The 16,271-nt window shown below is 52.2% G+C and overlaps 1 protein-coding gene across 5 annotated transcripts in view; it reads right to left on the minus strand.

Annotated features, from left to right (window-relative positions):
- DMTN (dematin actin binding protein) overlaps positions 1 to 15,163 on the minus strand; it is a 77,840-nt gene extending 62,677 nt beyond the window's left edge. Inside the window, exon 1 of one of the 5 annotated variants that reach the window (XM_081868501.1) lies at positions 14,859 to 15,163. The gene's annotated coding sequence lies outside the window, so the exon portion shown is untranslated. Of the gene's footprint in view, positions 1 to 12,455; positions 12,570 to 13,814; positions 14,006 to 14,858 lie in introns of those variants that run through there. The other 4 variants (XM_081868502.1, XM_081868499.1, XM_081868500.1 and 1 more) reach the window with 4 other exon arrangements.
- Positions 15,164 to 16,271: the final 1,108 nt, after the last annotated feature.

A 16,271-nucleotide genomic window follows, 5' to 3' on the forward strand; every position in this document is an offset into this window, starting at 1 on the left:
AGCAGGTAAACTTCCTGGGGACGGACTTCCTCCGCATGTGACCAGAGGTGGGTGTGGCCTCACCTGTGCAGGTAATGATAAAAGCACAGGGCAGGCAGCCACTCTCTCTCTTGTCTCTTGCCTCTTGCCTCTTGCCATCTTCATCTTCTGAAGGAGCAACATGCCCTCTTGGCTCCCAGCCAAGAGAGGACAGTACTATCTTGCTACAAGATAGATTCTAACTGCATGTAACCTTTTTAAGCCTGCCTACCTTCTGGGATCATATTGTGAACAGAACGTGAGTAAACTCTTTTATACTTTTATAAAGACTGTGTCGTGTCTTGTATTTTAAGAGGGAACAAAGGGGAAATTACCAGAGTAATTATTATAGAGGTTCTAGCGAACCTGTGCAAGCGTTACCGTTGCGAACTTAAAGGGGAATGTCTATAAACTCTGCTGATATTTTGGGAACTTGTTAGTACAAGTTGGATAAGGATATAATTAGTCAATATATCCTCTCCTGCACCCCAGAACATTCCCACAAAGGGTTATGGGCCCCAGTATTGCATATTTCTGCGTATTTTTGAAGGATTGCGTTGGATTGTGATTTTGAGTTGAGTAGTATTTTTCTGAGTTAACTTCCTGGTAAGCACATGGTCCTTTGTTCCATTGTGCAGTGGGGATTAAGCACCCCCCCCTTCCCTCAGAGTTCACAGTGACCCAAGGCAGTGAAGAATTGTTTTGTATTTTGAGATTTTTGAGATTTTGATTTTAAAATTTTGAGAAATTTTGAAATTTTGAAGAATTTTCAAATTTTTGGATTTTAAGATGGCTAGAGCAGCTTTTGATAGTGATGCAAAGCTAGGAATGCCTGTGCTGAATGAACACAATTTCATACACTGGAAGCAGCGCTTGATAGCATGTTTAGATTATAAGCACATTTTGGAAGCTTTAAACCCTCAACCTACGGGATCGTCTGAGGAAGCTTTAGCCAAGATAAGTGCTTGGAAACGCATGAACAGCGAAGCTAGACACATAATTTTGAGTGGACTTCGTGATGAGCAGCTATCATTAATAAATAGTACAGATGATGCATCTCAAATCTTAAGAGATATTGAGCGCGTGTATGGAGAATCTAGCATAAACTGCTTCAGAAACTTGGTGTGTAAATTAACCAGAGTGAGGATGAATTCAAAAGAGGAATTCACAGAGCACATCAACAAGTTTACTGAGATTATTCAGAGAATTGATTTGACTCCCAAAGCTTTTGATGAAGATACAAAGATAGCATTTTTGTTGTCATCACTTGGACCACGCTTTAGCGCATTTGTAAGTTTGATGGATCATAGACAAGGTCTGACTTTTAAAGACTTGATTGGTTATTTAAAAGAAGAATGCAGAGATAGAGCTGAATCTCCAGTGAGAAATGCTAGAAGCAAAGACAGTAGTTATGCATCTAGGCAATTTACAAAGTCCAAAGAGATGCCTAAGAAAGTGATTTGTTTCAATTGTAACAAAGAAGGACACATTGCAAAGAATTGCAGGGCTCCTAAAGCCAAGATACCCCACCCCTTTCAGCCAAAAGGAGAAAAGAAGGGGAAATGTGAATGCACATGGCTACTGCAAGAAAGGAATTTAACTGTCCAGAATCGTGAGAATAGACGTAATAAATGGATAATTGATTCAGGTGCCAGCTCACATTTTTCATATAAAAAGGACTATTTTAATGAGATAAATGATGAAGAAGGATCTGAAATTGAAATTGCAGATGGGAACATTGTTAAAGCAAAAGGTGCAGGTTCCATGAGTCTGAAATGCAATATAAACAATGAATGCATTGAGAACACAATCTCTAGAGTTTTGTATGTACCAGAGCTGAGCTGCAATTTAATCAGCGTGTCCACACTGGACAAGAAAGGTTTCCAGATCACATTTGGAAATGGAGAATGCAAGGTGACTAGAAATGGCAAAGTGTTTGCTCAAGCAGAGCTAATCAATGGTGTATATGAGCTTGATCTTTCAGAGAATCAGTCTGCAAAAGTGGCACATTCCAGCCAGAAGGATGAAGCAGATCTGGACCTGTGGCACAGAAGGCTTGGACATAGAGACACCAACGTCATTCTGGATCTACAGAAAAGAGATCTTGTAAGAGGTTTGCAGGTAAAGCAGAGCAACAAAGCTCCAGCAAAGTGCATAAGCTGTATTACTGAGAAGGCTGTAAAACCTTCATTTCCACGTTGTGCAGAACAAAGAAGCAACAAAGTGCTTGACATAGTGCACACTGACATATGTGGACCCATGAATGTTCCCTCACTGGGAAAGAATAGATACATTTTAATATTTCTGGATGACTTTTCAAGATTTTGTGTTGTATATTTCCTCAAAGAGAAGAGTGAGACAGTGGACAAGCTCCAGGAATACATTGCCATGGTCAAGAATAAATTCCAAAGAGCTCCAGCTGTGCTAATGAGCGACAATGGAGGTGAGTACTGCTCAAATGAAATGCAGGCTCTCCTGGCCAAGGAAGGAATTGCACATGTAACCACAATTCCTTACACACCACAGCAGAATGCCATAGCTGAGAGAAAGTTTAGGTCCATTATGGACATGACAAGGTGCATGCTAAAGGATGCATGTTTGCCACAGAAGCTGTGGGCCGAAGGAGTGTACACGTCGGTCTATTTGCAGAATAGACTGCCAACTAAAGGTGCAGAGCGCACACCATTTGAACTTTGGCATGGGAAAGCTCCCAATCTGTCGCACATACGTGTGTTTGGAAGTCCGTGTTACTTCCACGTGCCCAAGGAACACAGACACAAGCTTGACTCCAGGGCAAAAGCAGGTATCCTTGTGGGATACGCCTCTGGAGGCAAAGGATATAGAATTATGGACTTACAAACTGGTAAGACAAATGCATACCATGCGGTTTATTTTGATGAATATGGAAAAGTAGACACTAAGAACACTGTTGTGGATTCTTCTGATGAGTCAGAAAGGACTCAAGAACTTGTATATTTCCCTTTTGAGACCCCACAAAGTACTAATCTGCCTTCGAGTGTTACAGCACCCCCTACAGGCGACACAGAGGACCAGAACCCTGGCGGCACCAGAGACGAAGATGAGGACTCAGATGGGGACATGCCTGCGTTGGAGGAGGATGAGGAAGCTGATGCGGTCCCAGAACCAGAGGTCAGACGCTCGTCCAGAACCAACAAAGGTGTCCCACCATTACGGTTGTCCTACTTTGCAGGGTCGGCGTTTCCACAGGAACCTTCCACTTGGGAAGAGATACAGGAGATGCCAGCTGCAGAAGCCAGTCTCTGGAGGAAGGCCGCACAGGAGGAGATGGATGCACTGCATCAGAACAAGACGTGGACACTCACTGAGCTGCCTCCCGGTAAGAAGGCCATTGGCAGTAAATGGGTTTTCAAGGTTAAGAAGGGGTCAGAAGGAGAAGTGCAGCGCTACAAAGCTAGACTTGTAGCACAGGGATTTTCACAACGTTTTGGTGAAGATTATGATGAAGTTTTTGCACCAACCGTGAGGTACAGCAGCGTAAGAATGCTTTTGAGCATTGCAGCCTCCAAGAAAATGAGAGTGAAACACATAGACATTGCTACCGCTTTTCTACATGGGCAGATTTCTGAAGAAATTTATATGAAACAGCCCAAAGGTTTTGTGAAACCACATGAGGCACATTTAGTGTGCAAACTGCAGAAAGGACTTTATGGACTTAAACAGGCTGCTAGAGCCTGGGACCAGAAGTTGCATAAAATGCTGACGCAACTTGGGTACAAGCAAGGCGACGCTGACAAGTGCTTGTACAGTAAGTCAAATAATGGACAATTCTCATATATCTTAGCTTTTGTCGATGACCTGATTATTGCCACAGCAAGTGAGAAAGACTATACACAGATAGTAAAACACCTTAGCAAAGAGGTGGAGGTCAAGGAGCTAGGAGATGTCCAGTACTACCTCGGGATCCAGGTGGAAAGAGAAGAGGACGGCTCATTTCTTCTCAGCCAAAGACAGAAGATCCACGAGCTAACTGAGCACATGCAGATGCAAGACGCACATCCAGTCGCTACACCGATGGCTACTGACTTCCTGAAGAATCAGGAGGATTCGAAGCAGTTGCCAGACAACAATGACTACAGGTCGGCGATTGGGAAACTTTTGTATTTAGTTACCACATGTAGACCTGACTTAGCAAATGCTGTGGGGATTCTTAGCAGAAAAGTGAATTCTCCCACTGAGCATGATTGGGCAGGTGTAAAGAGGGTGGTGCGATATTTGAAGGGTACCATGAATTGTAAATTAAGGTTACCAGCCGTCAGAGACCCTAAGTTGGTTGGGTATACTGATGCGGATTGGGCTGGGGATAATGCTGATTATAAATCAACAAGTGGTCATGTTTTCATGTTTGGTGATGGACCTGTTTCATGGGGCAGTTATAAACAGAGCTGTGTAGCATTATCTTCCACAGAATCAGAATACGTTGCAGCAACAGAAGCCTGCAGAGAGATCGCCTGGCTTGATCAACTCATAAAGGACTTTGGGTTGGTGAGAAAAGGGCCTGTCAGCTTGCTAGAGGACAATCAAAGTTGCCTGAAGCTGACGCAGAGTGAGAAGTTCCTGGCCAGAACAAAACACATTGGGGTTAAATACCACTACATACGCCAGATGATCCAGGATGGACTTGTGGAACTATCCTACTGCAGCACCCAAGAGATGACTGCTGACATCCTGACGAAACCCCTACCAAGAGAGAGTTTCCAGAATCTACGTGTCAAGCTGGGACTCTGGGTGGTTGAATAAAGTTGTTTATGTTTTGTGTATGTTGTATTGCCTGAGAAGGGGTATGTGGGATGTAAACACAGGAGCAGTCAATGACAACATTCCTAGAGTGTACATGTTAGAACATGGGGAGGGATGTCTGTCCAGCAAGCAGGTAAACTTCCTGGGGACGGACTTCCTCCGCATGTGACCAGAGGTGGGTGTGGCCTCACCTGTGCAGGTAATGATAAAAGCACAGGGCAGGCAGCCACTCTCTCTCTTGTCTCTTGCCTCTTGCCTCTTGCCATCTTCATCTTCTGAAGGAGCAACATGCCCTCTTGGCTCCCAGCCAAGAGAGGACAGTACTATCTTGCTACAAGATAGATTCTAACTGCATGTAACCTTTTTAAGCCTGCCTACCTTCTGGGATCATATTGTGAACAGAACGTGAGTAAACTCTTTTATACTTTTATAAAGACTGTGTCGTGTCTTGTATTTTAAGAGGGAACAAAGGGGAAATTACCAGAGTAATTATTATAGAGGTTCTAGCGAACCTGTGCAAGCGTTACCGTTGCGAACTTAAAGGGGAATGTCTATAAACTCTGCTGATATTTTGGGAACTTGTTAGTACAAGTTGGATAAGGATATAATTAGTCAATATATCCTCTCCTGCACCCCAGAACATTCCCACAGAAAAGACCCCGATGTTGGGAAAGATGGAGGGCACAAGGAGAAGGGGATAACAGAGGACGAGATGGTTGGACAGTGTTCTTGAAGCTACCAGCATGAGTTTGACCAAACTGCGGGAGGCAGGGGAAGACAGGAGTGCCTGGCGTGCTCTGGTCCATGGGGTCACGAAGAGTCGGACACAACAAAACAACTAAACAACAAAAACGAATCTGCAACTAGCTTCCTGCTGTGTAAAGAGGGGGATGTACTCTGCTATGTGAATAAACTCACAAGCGTGAGTTAGGAAGGACAATATTTAATCAACCTATCCTTTCCTGCTACCCATAACATTCCAACATTTTCCAGAAAGGAGGCAGGAAAATGGTTTATCCGTTTATGAAGTCAGCATTTGGGAAGCCAACATGCCTCTTGCCACTTCTCATAGACTCTCCCATCACGATGAGCATGGACTGGTTTTCCCAATCCTCAGAATGAAGCCTAAGCGTTGTCCTGCTGGATCCGACCTCACTAGCCCTCCCTAATTCCCAGGGGTTTGGTCTGCAGGTATGTGTGGGCACTACTTTGCTGAAGGTAGGCAGGTCTGGCCAGTGCCTGGATGGGACCACATGGGAGCACCTCATCCATGCCTCCTTGGGTTCCATGATGGAAGATAGATGAGATATAAATATAGGAACATAATCGACCAATCTGGACTAGACCCGCCTCCTAAAGGTCCACAAGAGCATCTTCAGTCCAGTGTTCTGTGCTGCCAAGAATGGCCAGCTAGATACACCTGGCTTGAGGCCAATGGCCACCTGTCCCAGCTAAGTAGAACTTGAAGGCAGACTGCCTCTATGATGGCTTGGAGGCTCCACAGGTCTCCTCAGAGGAGCTACATTCAGTGACATCCTGAATGTACTGGTTTGATAGGCAGAACTGGCACTGTTACCTGTGCCACATCAAACCTTTTCTGCATTTGTAAGAACCTGGTCTTTCTACACTCCCTTCCTATGGACATAAAGCTGGAACGTTCCCTGCACTCTTTTTGGTACCTGCTGAAAACATTCTTCTTTGGACAAGTCTGTCCAGACTTTTAGCAAGTTGATGCGAGTTTTAATCTGTGTTTAGTCTATATTTAATTTAACTTTCTGAAAGTTTTAAATTATGGTTGTTAATTCTTCTTATTGAAACTTTTATTGTTTTATCTTTCTGTAAACACTTTGAAGTCTCTGTGGGGTGTGTGTGTGTGTGTTTTTACAACCAAGCAGTCTACACATTTCATGAGATAAATAAATTACATCCTGAAAATTGGGGCTAGGCCACGAAATTCATAAAAAAAGAACAGAATAAAGCACACATGCCAAATCCATACCATCTCCAATTGGGATCACACCCATTCCAGCCAGACACTGGGCACCAAACGCCAGGTCTTATGTTGCTTCCTACAAAAGCTTTGACAGAGGAGTTCCAAAATTGCCAGAGCGTCTGATGGGTCCACTATGTGGATAGGACAAAATGAATAGAAGGGGGCTCTCAGCAGACTGGAGAAATAGGATGGGAGGACAGGAGCCAGTTTTTATAGCCTTGGTCCACAAGTGGTTGTTCTTTATCATTAACACTGAACCTTTGAAGTGTGAGCCAGTCAGGACACTGCAGCACAAGAGTAGCAGAACCCCACAACCCAATGCTATCAGGAGACAGACTGAAGAACACACACTAGCGGAAGCCTCTGATCAGCCTTCAAGGGCAGCTCCTTGCACCGCAGTAGCCTAACCTGCACCCCGGAGATGGACAGCTGCCGCTTGTTCGGACATGGAAAAGAGTCACAGCTGCCTCATCACCGGAGGGGCAACTCACAAAAAAGCTCGCCCCTGTCCACCGCAACAATCTGGAGGTCTAGATCTCGCAGTTCGTCTCACAGCTAAGCTGATTTTAATTTAACAGGATTGCCTGTGTCAAGAGGAATTTGCTTTCGCTTCATTCAAAATGTGTGGCAAACATTCTTAAAACTCATGAACTACATACCAAAATGACCACGTGGCTGATCCCCCAAAGGGGGACACGATTCCCTTCAGCTCTCTCTGCCTCCTACCCGATTCTCTCTTCCTCCTCTCTCCATACCCCAGCCCATTTTTCCTGGAGACCCCCAAGCAACTTTCACGTCCATCTTAATCCCCCCTCTGAAAGTCCCCCCTTTCATCGGGTATTATTTGGCTGCGTCCGACATCTTCCAACTCTACATTTCTATGATTCTTCAGCAGCTGGGACAGGCATCTTTGGGGACATTCCCCTGCTCCCTTCTGCCTCTCAGCTTCTTTGCCCAATTCAGCATGAAGCATCTCCTTCTATTCTTTCCCCTCTCACTGGTAAAGGTAAAGGGACCCCTGACCGTTAGGTCCAGTCGTGACCGACTCTGGGGTTGTGGCGCTCATCTCACTTTACTGGCCGAGGGAGCTGGCGTACAGCTCCCAGGTCATGTGGCCAGCATGACTAAGCCGCTTCTGGCGAACCAGAGCAGCGCACAGAAATGCCATTTACCTTCCCACCGGAGTGGTACCTATTTATCTACTTGCACTTTGATGTGCTTTTGAACTGCTAGGTTGGCAGGAGCAGGGACTGAGCAACGGGAGCTCACCCCGTCGTGGGGATTTGAACCACCAACCTTCTGATCAGCAAGTCCTAGGCTCTGTGGTTTAACCCACAGCGCCACTCAAATCCCTCTCTCTCACTGGAGCCAGACAGCTAATCTCCTTGGGCATTTGGGCCTTACCCTGAGCCCAAGGAGGGAGCTGCTCTCCGAAGTGCAGATGGCTTGTAAAACATCCCTTTCCTTTGCCAGGAAACCTCCCAGCTCGCACTGAGCATGGACTGCAGCATGGGCTCCAGGAACAAGTAGCTGGAAAGCTCAAGGCGTTTAGAAAGAGGAGCATCTCTCACCAAAGTAAACAAACACCAAGACCAACATGGAAACAAACTGCCAGGCTCATTAGTACCAGGGGACCAACTAATAATAATAATAATAAATTTTATTTATACCCCGCCCTCCCAAGCCTCCAGGCGGCTAACACCAAATATAAAAACAATTGATCGAAATACAGCTTAAAAAAACCAAGATTAAAATACAACATTAAAACATTAAAATGCAGCCTCATTTCAGTGGAAAAACTCAATCAAAAACTTTTCTGGGGATAAGAATGTCAAGTCTTCACCAAGGTTAACTATCCAGACTGGTCCTACGTGGGCCAGAAAAAAGCCAGGGAAGTCACCAAATAGGAGTTACAACACAGAAGGAGAAAGGAAAAAGGAAAGAGGGGGAGGGGATCAAACTGATTCCAAGTCAAAGGCCAGGCGGAACAACTAGGGAGGGAGTTGGGCCATTAGATGGCATGGGGAGGGGAAGGTGTGCTAAAGGATGAAAAGGAAATTGCAGAGAGGCTGGATGAATTATCTGCATCCCATGTTAGTCACCTTCCCCCCTAAAGCCCCAAATGTAACGCAGAAACGTAAGAAGAGCTTGATGGATCAGGTCAATGGCCCACCTAGGCCAGCATCCAGTTTTCACAGTAGGCAAAGAGATACCCCTTCTGGGAAGCCCACAAGCGGCAGGACCCAAGCACAAGATCCCTCTTCCATCCTGTGGTTTTCAGCAACTGGTAGACAGAAGCACTGCTGCCTCCCTTAGGTGCCAACTCCCTGGGGCCCTGGATGCCCAAGCACCCACAAAATTTCCCATGAAGGGGCTGGGCACCCAAAATGTTTGGTGCCAGGGCCATGTACACTACATGGCACCCACTGCCTCGGGCACCCATGGTCACGGGGTCAAGCGGGCACTCCTGCTGCCTCCAACAATCTTTTCCTTCCAAAGGAGTTTTCAAAGGAGCCAGTCTGGTGTAGTGGTTAAGAGCGGTGGACTCGTAATCTGGTGAACCGGGTTTGCTTCCCCGCTCCTCCACCTGCAGCTGCTGGGTGACCTTGGGCCCCCCTCAGCCCCACTCACCTCACAGAGTGTTTGTTGTGGGGGAGGAAGGGAAAGGAGATGGTTAGCTGCTTTGAGACTCCTTAAAGGTAAAGGGACCCCTGACCATTGGGTCCAGTCGTGGCCGACTCTGGGGCTGCGGTGCTCATCTTGTTTTATTGGCCGAGGGAGCCGGTATACAGCTTCTGGGTCATGTGGCCAGCATGACTAAGCCGCTTCTGGCAAACCAGAGCAGTGCACAGAAACGCCGTTTACCTTCCCACCGGAGCGGTACCTATTTATCTACTTGCACTTTGACGTGCTTTTGAACTGCTAGGTTGGCAGGAGCTGGGACTGAGCAACGGGAGCTCACCCCGTCGCGGGGATTCGAACCGCCGACCTTCTGATCGGCAAGTCCTAGGCTCTGTGGTTTAACCCACAGCGCCACCAGTGATAAAGCAGGATATCAAATCCAAACTCTTCTTTTTGTCAGTAAACATGGGGATAAGGGGGGCCGCCAAACAGATCTAGTGTTGCGCTGGTGTGAAATGGCACCCCTGAGGTCTTCCACTGGCACCCCATAAAGACTCTGAGTCTCCCCCAACCTGCGGCCCCCTTGCCATGCGGTGATGAGAGCGATTACCTCTCCTCCCCACCCCCCAACAGTAGATACTGCTGAAGGAAAAGGTTGGGAAGAAGAGGAATGGTCTTCTGTGGCTGTTAGAGAGTCACTTGGCAGCGGCAGAGGAATTGCTTAGAAATGGGGTTGAACCCAAGGAAGCAGAATGTTACCAGGCTCAGGACTTTCCCCACTCAGCACAAACTAAGGAATTTGCTCCCACAACCAGTGACGCCATGATGGCTTCCAGCTTGGCTGACCTTAAAGAGAATTTAGGCAGATTGTTGGAGGAGAAGGCGGGAGGTGACCACTAGGCATGATGGCTATGCTCTACCTCCAGTAGGGTGGGGGAGCGGGGGCTATGGACACCCACGCCTTCCTGTCCCACTGGGCAGGACCCTTCTTCGGTACTAAAGAGGATCTCATGTCACGGCAATCTGTTTTTCGAGGGAGGCTTCCATCTAAGAGCCCTTGATGGAGTCCCCCCCCCCATCATAAAATTGCTTCCCTAGTGTGGCAATCAGGATGCCCCTCAGTGGACCGTGAGTGGGGCCTTGCTTGCCACTCTTTCTCTCTTTTAATCACAGCCAAGGACACAGAATCATAGATTCACAGAGCTGTGGAGTTGGAAGGGATCCACTGGGTCATCTAGTCCAACCCCCTCGGCTTTGTCCCCCTTGACAATTCCCCGCACCAAAGAGCAGGTGGGATATTCAGTCTGGAGCAGGAAAAAGGACCTAGAGGCCTCTGCTGCTGCTCTACAGCCCATTTCCAGGATCTGGGGCCCCGATTCAGCAGGAAAGTGTCAGGCTGGCCCAGGTGGGCTAAGCGGAGTTTGCTTCCTCTGTCCCGCCCTCCCAGCCTCAAAACATTTGGGGCTTCCTTCCCACCCCCTTGGCGCCCCTCTTTTTCTTCCTTGCACTGTTTGTGGTTCTAACAAAGGAGCTCCTGAGCTTGGCGGGCGGGGGGCTTAGAGCCACAGGGGCGCACCAGAAGTTGCCTTGGGCAGTCAGATCAATGGCCAGTGGCGTAGCGTGGGTTGTCAGCACCCGGGGCAAGGCAAGTAATTTGCACCCCCTAACCGGTGGATTTGCGCCCCCTAACCCGTGGATTTGCGCCCCCTAACCCTATCCCCCAGATGTTGCACCGGGTGCCGCCGGCCCCCCCTGCTCCCCCCACGCTACGCCACTGTCAATGGCCCACCTAGCCATATACAGCCCACACTGACTGGCAGCCAAAGCTCTGTCAGAATTGCAGGTAGGGATCTCATGTTGCGGACAAAACGGGGGCCTTTTGCACCGCTCCTCCCCTGAAAGTAAAGGAAGAACGACGAGTGGGGCAGATACGTGGAAGACTTTAATTTCCACGAGGCAACTCGGGTATTCACGACCCCGCGTCCCAGTCACGCGGTTTGCGCGCCGGGGAGGGGAGGCGGGTGCAGCGGTGTGTGTGGTCCCGCTCCGGAATCGCCGCCCGGGGATCGCCTCTTGCAAACCGCGGAGGCCAACGCTGGCAGGGGCGGCCGAAGGCGCCGCAGCCGTCGAGGAAGGCTTTGCAAGGCGAATTACGCGCTCGGCGGCTCCCGCCCCAATAAAAGCTCTTTTCAAACTTTAGACGCCGGAGGCTGCCACGCCCGTCGGAGCTCTAGTCAACTCTCGGGGGACCCCCGGGCACGTCCAGTCCGGGAGAGGCTGACCTGCCAGCCGTTACCTCGGCTGCTCCCGATCCCTTCTTAACCTTTACCAGGGAGTAGGGAGGAGGCCCACCTCACGGAGGGCGCTGGACGGGATTGAGGCCAGTCCTCTCGAGGAGACTCGGACAGGAACTTGGAAAAGGTCGCCGGAGCCAAATTTGTACCCTGGCGAAGCCCAGCGGACGACCCTCCCTCGGATACTCAGCCGCCAACTTTTCTTGGCCGGACTCCCGTGCCTTTAACAACAGCCCGACGGAGCCCGATTCACGCCGTCGAGCAGCGCTTCCTATCCCCCGGAGTCCCGACCGCCATCCCGGCATCTGTGTTCGTGTGCGCAGTTCGAGCTCGACATGTGGCACAGGAGCCGCGCCGGAAAAAAAGTTGGCAACCCTGCTTAATCTGGTTGGTTAGACGCCGAGACTTGGCGCTCTTGGCCTCGCCCATCCCTGGCTGTGAGGAACAACAAGGCAGAGTCCGCCGGGGGTGCCTTATGCAGCACCCCCGAAAAGGAGCAGCTCAGCGCTCGGCCCGGCCTGGGCGACGCTTCCCAAGCCGCCTCCCGCTCGACGGCCGCCAAAATTAGTCTAATTACGCAGTAGATGCAACGAAAGGAAGGAGCGATTCCTAGCTAGCTTGGGGAGGAAAGGGGGCTCAGGCCGGACTGGCTTATTTGCCCCCCCCCCGCCCTGTCTTCGAGAGGTCTACGACAGACAAAACCCCAACAGGTGTACCCCCAACTGCCTCCGCAGAAAGTCGCCACTTACCAGGCCGGGCGAGCGAGGCTGCTGCTTGCGGGGACTGCGCGGGCAGCGCCGAGCACCCGACGCCGAAGGCTGCCGCTCCGAGGGCGCGCGCGTTGTGTGCCTGGGAGCCTCCGCCCGCCGCCGCCGGGGAAGCAGCCAGCCAGCGAGCGGAGCGTCGTGACGAAGCACCAGCGGGCCGCGCCCGGCTGGAGGAGGAGGCCTGCGGGGAGAGACGGGGGCCGCCAGGGGCTGGGCCGCCTCTGGGCCGGAGGATCAGGCCCTGCACTTGCCTCGCCTAGCTGGGGAGGCTCTAGAGCTGCCAGCCCGCGCTGGGTTTGGACCCCCGCCTCAGCCCCGCACATACTGCCCCGCTCTTTGACGGGCGCCCAACAGGTGCAGCCTGCACCTGTTTCGGAGGTTGACGCCCTCCAGGCCATGACTTATCTGCCCCCACCGCATCCCCATGAGCTGGCAGTCATTGTGACACCTTCCCCACCCCGAGCCCAAAGGTGCTTCAATTCCCCCCCCCCCCCACAAGAGGGGCTTGGAGCCCCTGCCTTCGAGGCCAGCCCTGCCCGCGCACTCCTGCGCTCCCTCGCCCAGGTAGTTTGAATAAAGCTCCCCCTGCCCTCCCCCTACTCCATTCAACTGCTTTCGCAGCTCTGCCCCTTCCCCAAATGGCTCAGTGGCGCCCCCTACGGACCCTGCGCCGGAACCCTCCCCGCTGGGAAGGCCGAGGGATCCGACGCAGCAATCGCTTCCGCGCTCAGGCTGAGTCCCGGGCTGTTGCCTCTGCAGGGTCTCTCCTTCCTGCCCGAGGGGCTTCTCCATCCTACAAAGACCACCAGGCCAGGTGGAGGGCGGGCAGCTGGGGGACGGGACGGACCATGGAAGAGCCCCATTTAAAAGGCCCAAGGCGGGGGAGGGGACTTCAGTCCAAGCTGGACAGACCCTCCCGGAAAGGGCTTCTCCGAGCGCCCCTACGAGGAAGCAGCCGGCGACCCAGCTCGGATGGATTCTATTTCCATAGACCGATTCCACGCGACTCCAGTCCTGGGGGGCTCCCATGCAACCCCCCCTCCCCGCAAAGTAGCAGGGCCGGCGGGCAGCCTCGGCTTCCCCTGGACGTGGAGCTATTCCTGCCGGGAGCTCCGGGTACCGGGAGCCCAAGGCCAGGGCGATGCCTCCTCGCGCGCCCTAGCGCCTCGCCCCGGTGTCAGGCGCTTGGATGCCCTTGGCCGGGGCGGTGGCGCAGCCTCGCCCTGCCAGGCAGCAATAGGCGTCCTCTGGAGCCGGGCAGAGCTGGGGCCCAGCCGGCCGCCCCACCTGCGCCGCGCCTGGCCCGCCGGCCTCTGCCCGCCCTTGGAGCCGTTCGCCTACCTTCAGAGGCGCGACGCGGGCCCGGCGGCGGGCGGGGCGCTGGTCCTTCCCGGCGGCGGCGGCGGCGCCATCCTCGTTGCCGCTGCTGCTGCTGCCTCCCGCATCTCTCGCCTGGCGCTGCGCGTTGCCAGCGCGACCGTCCGGCCGCCTCCCGCAGCAACCCGCGTGGGGAGGAGGAGCAGCCGCTGCTGCCGCTGCGCAAGGCGGGGGAAGAGACGAGCGAGCGGCAGCCCCCTCCTCTCGCCGGGCAGACGTCCTGGGGGGCCGCGGGGGCCGGCCGGACAGCGCCCAGCCTCCACCAAAGGCGCCTCCCCAGGCAGCGAGACCATCCCTGGAGCCCGGGCCCGGCGCCTGCGTGCGCTCCCGGCACCTTGCAGCTGGGTGATGGCAGCTCGGGGCGCCCGGACCCCGGGCAGGATCGGAGCTGGCGATCTGCCATAACGCAGAGGGGAGAGGAGGGTCTGCCTGGAGGCACACCTGCACCCCCCGACCCCGCCAATCACAGCCCCATCTCGTCCTTCTCCATGCCCCCTTCGGATGGTCTTTAGACCGGGGAGGGCGCACGTTCCCTGAACGGGAGGATTAACTCGCCATTGAGTTCGACTGTCCTGCCCCCCAGCCAGGACGAGGGAAAGGGGGCGGTGGAAGCGACTCCCTCCTTTTGCTCAGAGGCTTCTGGGCATCCCCGGCAGGGCGCGCCACCGGGGCAGCTCCGGCGCACCCGCAGCCACCCGCCCCGAGGACCTTGCCTGCTGCTGGAGCCGCCCTGCGTGGCAAGATGGATGGGCCTGGCCCGTGGGGGCGGGCAGGCTGATCGCACCCCCCACTGGGCGCAAGCCCTCCCCTGGAAGAGTCGGGGGCAGCGCAGGGGGGCCGCCAGCGCCTGCTCATCCGAAGGAGGCTGGCCTGCGCCTCTCCGGGGAATTTCGTGTCCTTTGAATTAGCCTGATTGTCTCCGTGCAGCTCGGGAGTTTCAGCCTCAAGCGCCTCGATGTTTTGGGGTGGTTTGACCCCCACGTTGCCTCATGGGGCTCATTAGCGTACCGTTATAAGGCGACGGGAGGTTCTGGCAGAAGCGGTGGGCCGCTTTCATCCCTGGCCAAGATGCCCCCCCCCCCCTCCACGCATCCCCTCCTTGCAAAGAGCCTGCTGCGTAAACGGGCACAACGCAGCAGCAGCCGTCATCAGCAGGCAGCGGGCAGAACTGCAGTGCTCTGGGGCCCTCTGGGGCCCACAGATGGTAGGGCAGCCGATGACTTTTATTTCAGGTGCATCTTCATCATCGCAAATACTACTACTGTACAATATTTGCATACTGCCACCGTTTTCTCCAAGGAACTCATGACAGAAGTTAGGATAAAGGCAGTGGCATAGCGTGGGGGGTGCAGGGGCCGCACCGGGCGCAACATCTGGGGGTTAGGGTTAGGGGGCGCAAATCCATGGGTTAGGGGGCACAAATTACTTGTCTTGCCCTGGGTGCTGACAACCCACGCTACGCCACTGGATAAAGGCATGTGCAGTACAGAGGTAGCAAGTTTCCCCCTTTCGCTGTCATGTTACATAGAAACTGCAGGTATTCAGGATCTAGACACATCAAAGAAATGTTTTAGTTAAACGTGTTTTAAACTTTGTATGAGAAATCAGGTTAGCAAAAACGAAACTTCACGGCGCCATCTGGTGTCACAGTGCTAGAAGGAATTTTAAAGTTTTAATGTTGTACTGTATTTTAATCTTGTTTTTAAGTTGTATTCATTCAACTTGTTTTTATTATTGGTTGTTAGCCGCCCTGAGCCCGGCCTTGGCTGGGGAGGGTGGGGTATAAATAATTTTTTTTATTATTATAATTATTATTATTATTAACAACACATGTAAAGCGCTTTTTCTTTGCCATTGTAGCTGAACTTTTGGAACTCACTGACACAAGACGGGATGGTGGCTAGCGGCTTAGATGGCTATCAGAGGGGACTGGACAAATGCGAGGAGGAAGAGGAGGCTACCAAAGGCAACCAGTCAGGATGTCTATATGGAACCTCCAGCATCTGAGGCAGTCTACCACTGAATATCACCTGCTAGAGAACAGAAGCTGCAGAAGACTTCTCCCCTGCTGGTGAGCTTCCGGGAGGCATCCAACTGCCCCCTGTTCTCAACTATACCTACAGGTGTAGCAAGAAAAGGGAGGTGGCCCACAACTTGAAGCTCTTGCCCGCATAGCAGAAGGCTTGTGGCCCGTTGCTCTGGGGTTGGAGGGGCTGCCGCAGCAGCATCTCTGTACCTCGCCCTCCATGTGCTGTTGTTGTTGTTTAGTCATTTAGTCGTGTCCTACTCTTCGTGACCCCCTGGACCAGAGCACGCCAGGCACTCCTGTCTTCCACTGCCTCCCGCAGTTTGGTCAAACTCAGTTTAGTCGCTTCGAGAACACTATCCAACCATCTTGTCCTCTGTCATCCCCTTCTCTCC

Source organism: Podarcis erhardii, assembly GCF_964252035.2.
Source record: "Podarcis erhardii genome assembly, chromosome: 7".
Lineage (NCBI taxonomy): Eukaryota > Metazoa > Chordata > Lepidosauria > Squamata > Lacertidae > Podarcis > Podarcis erhardii.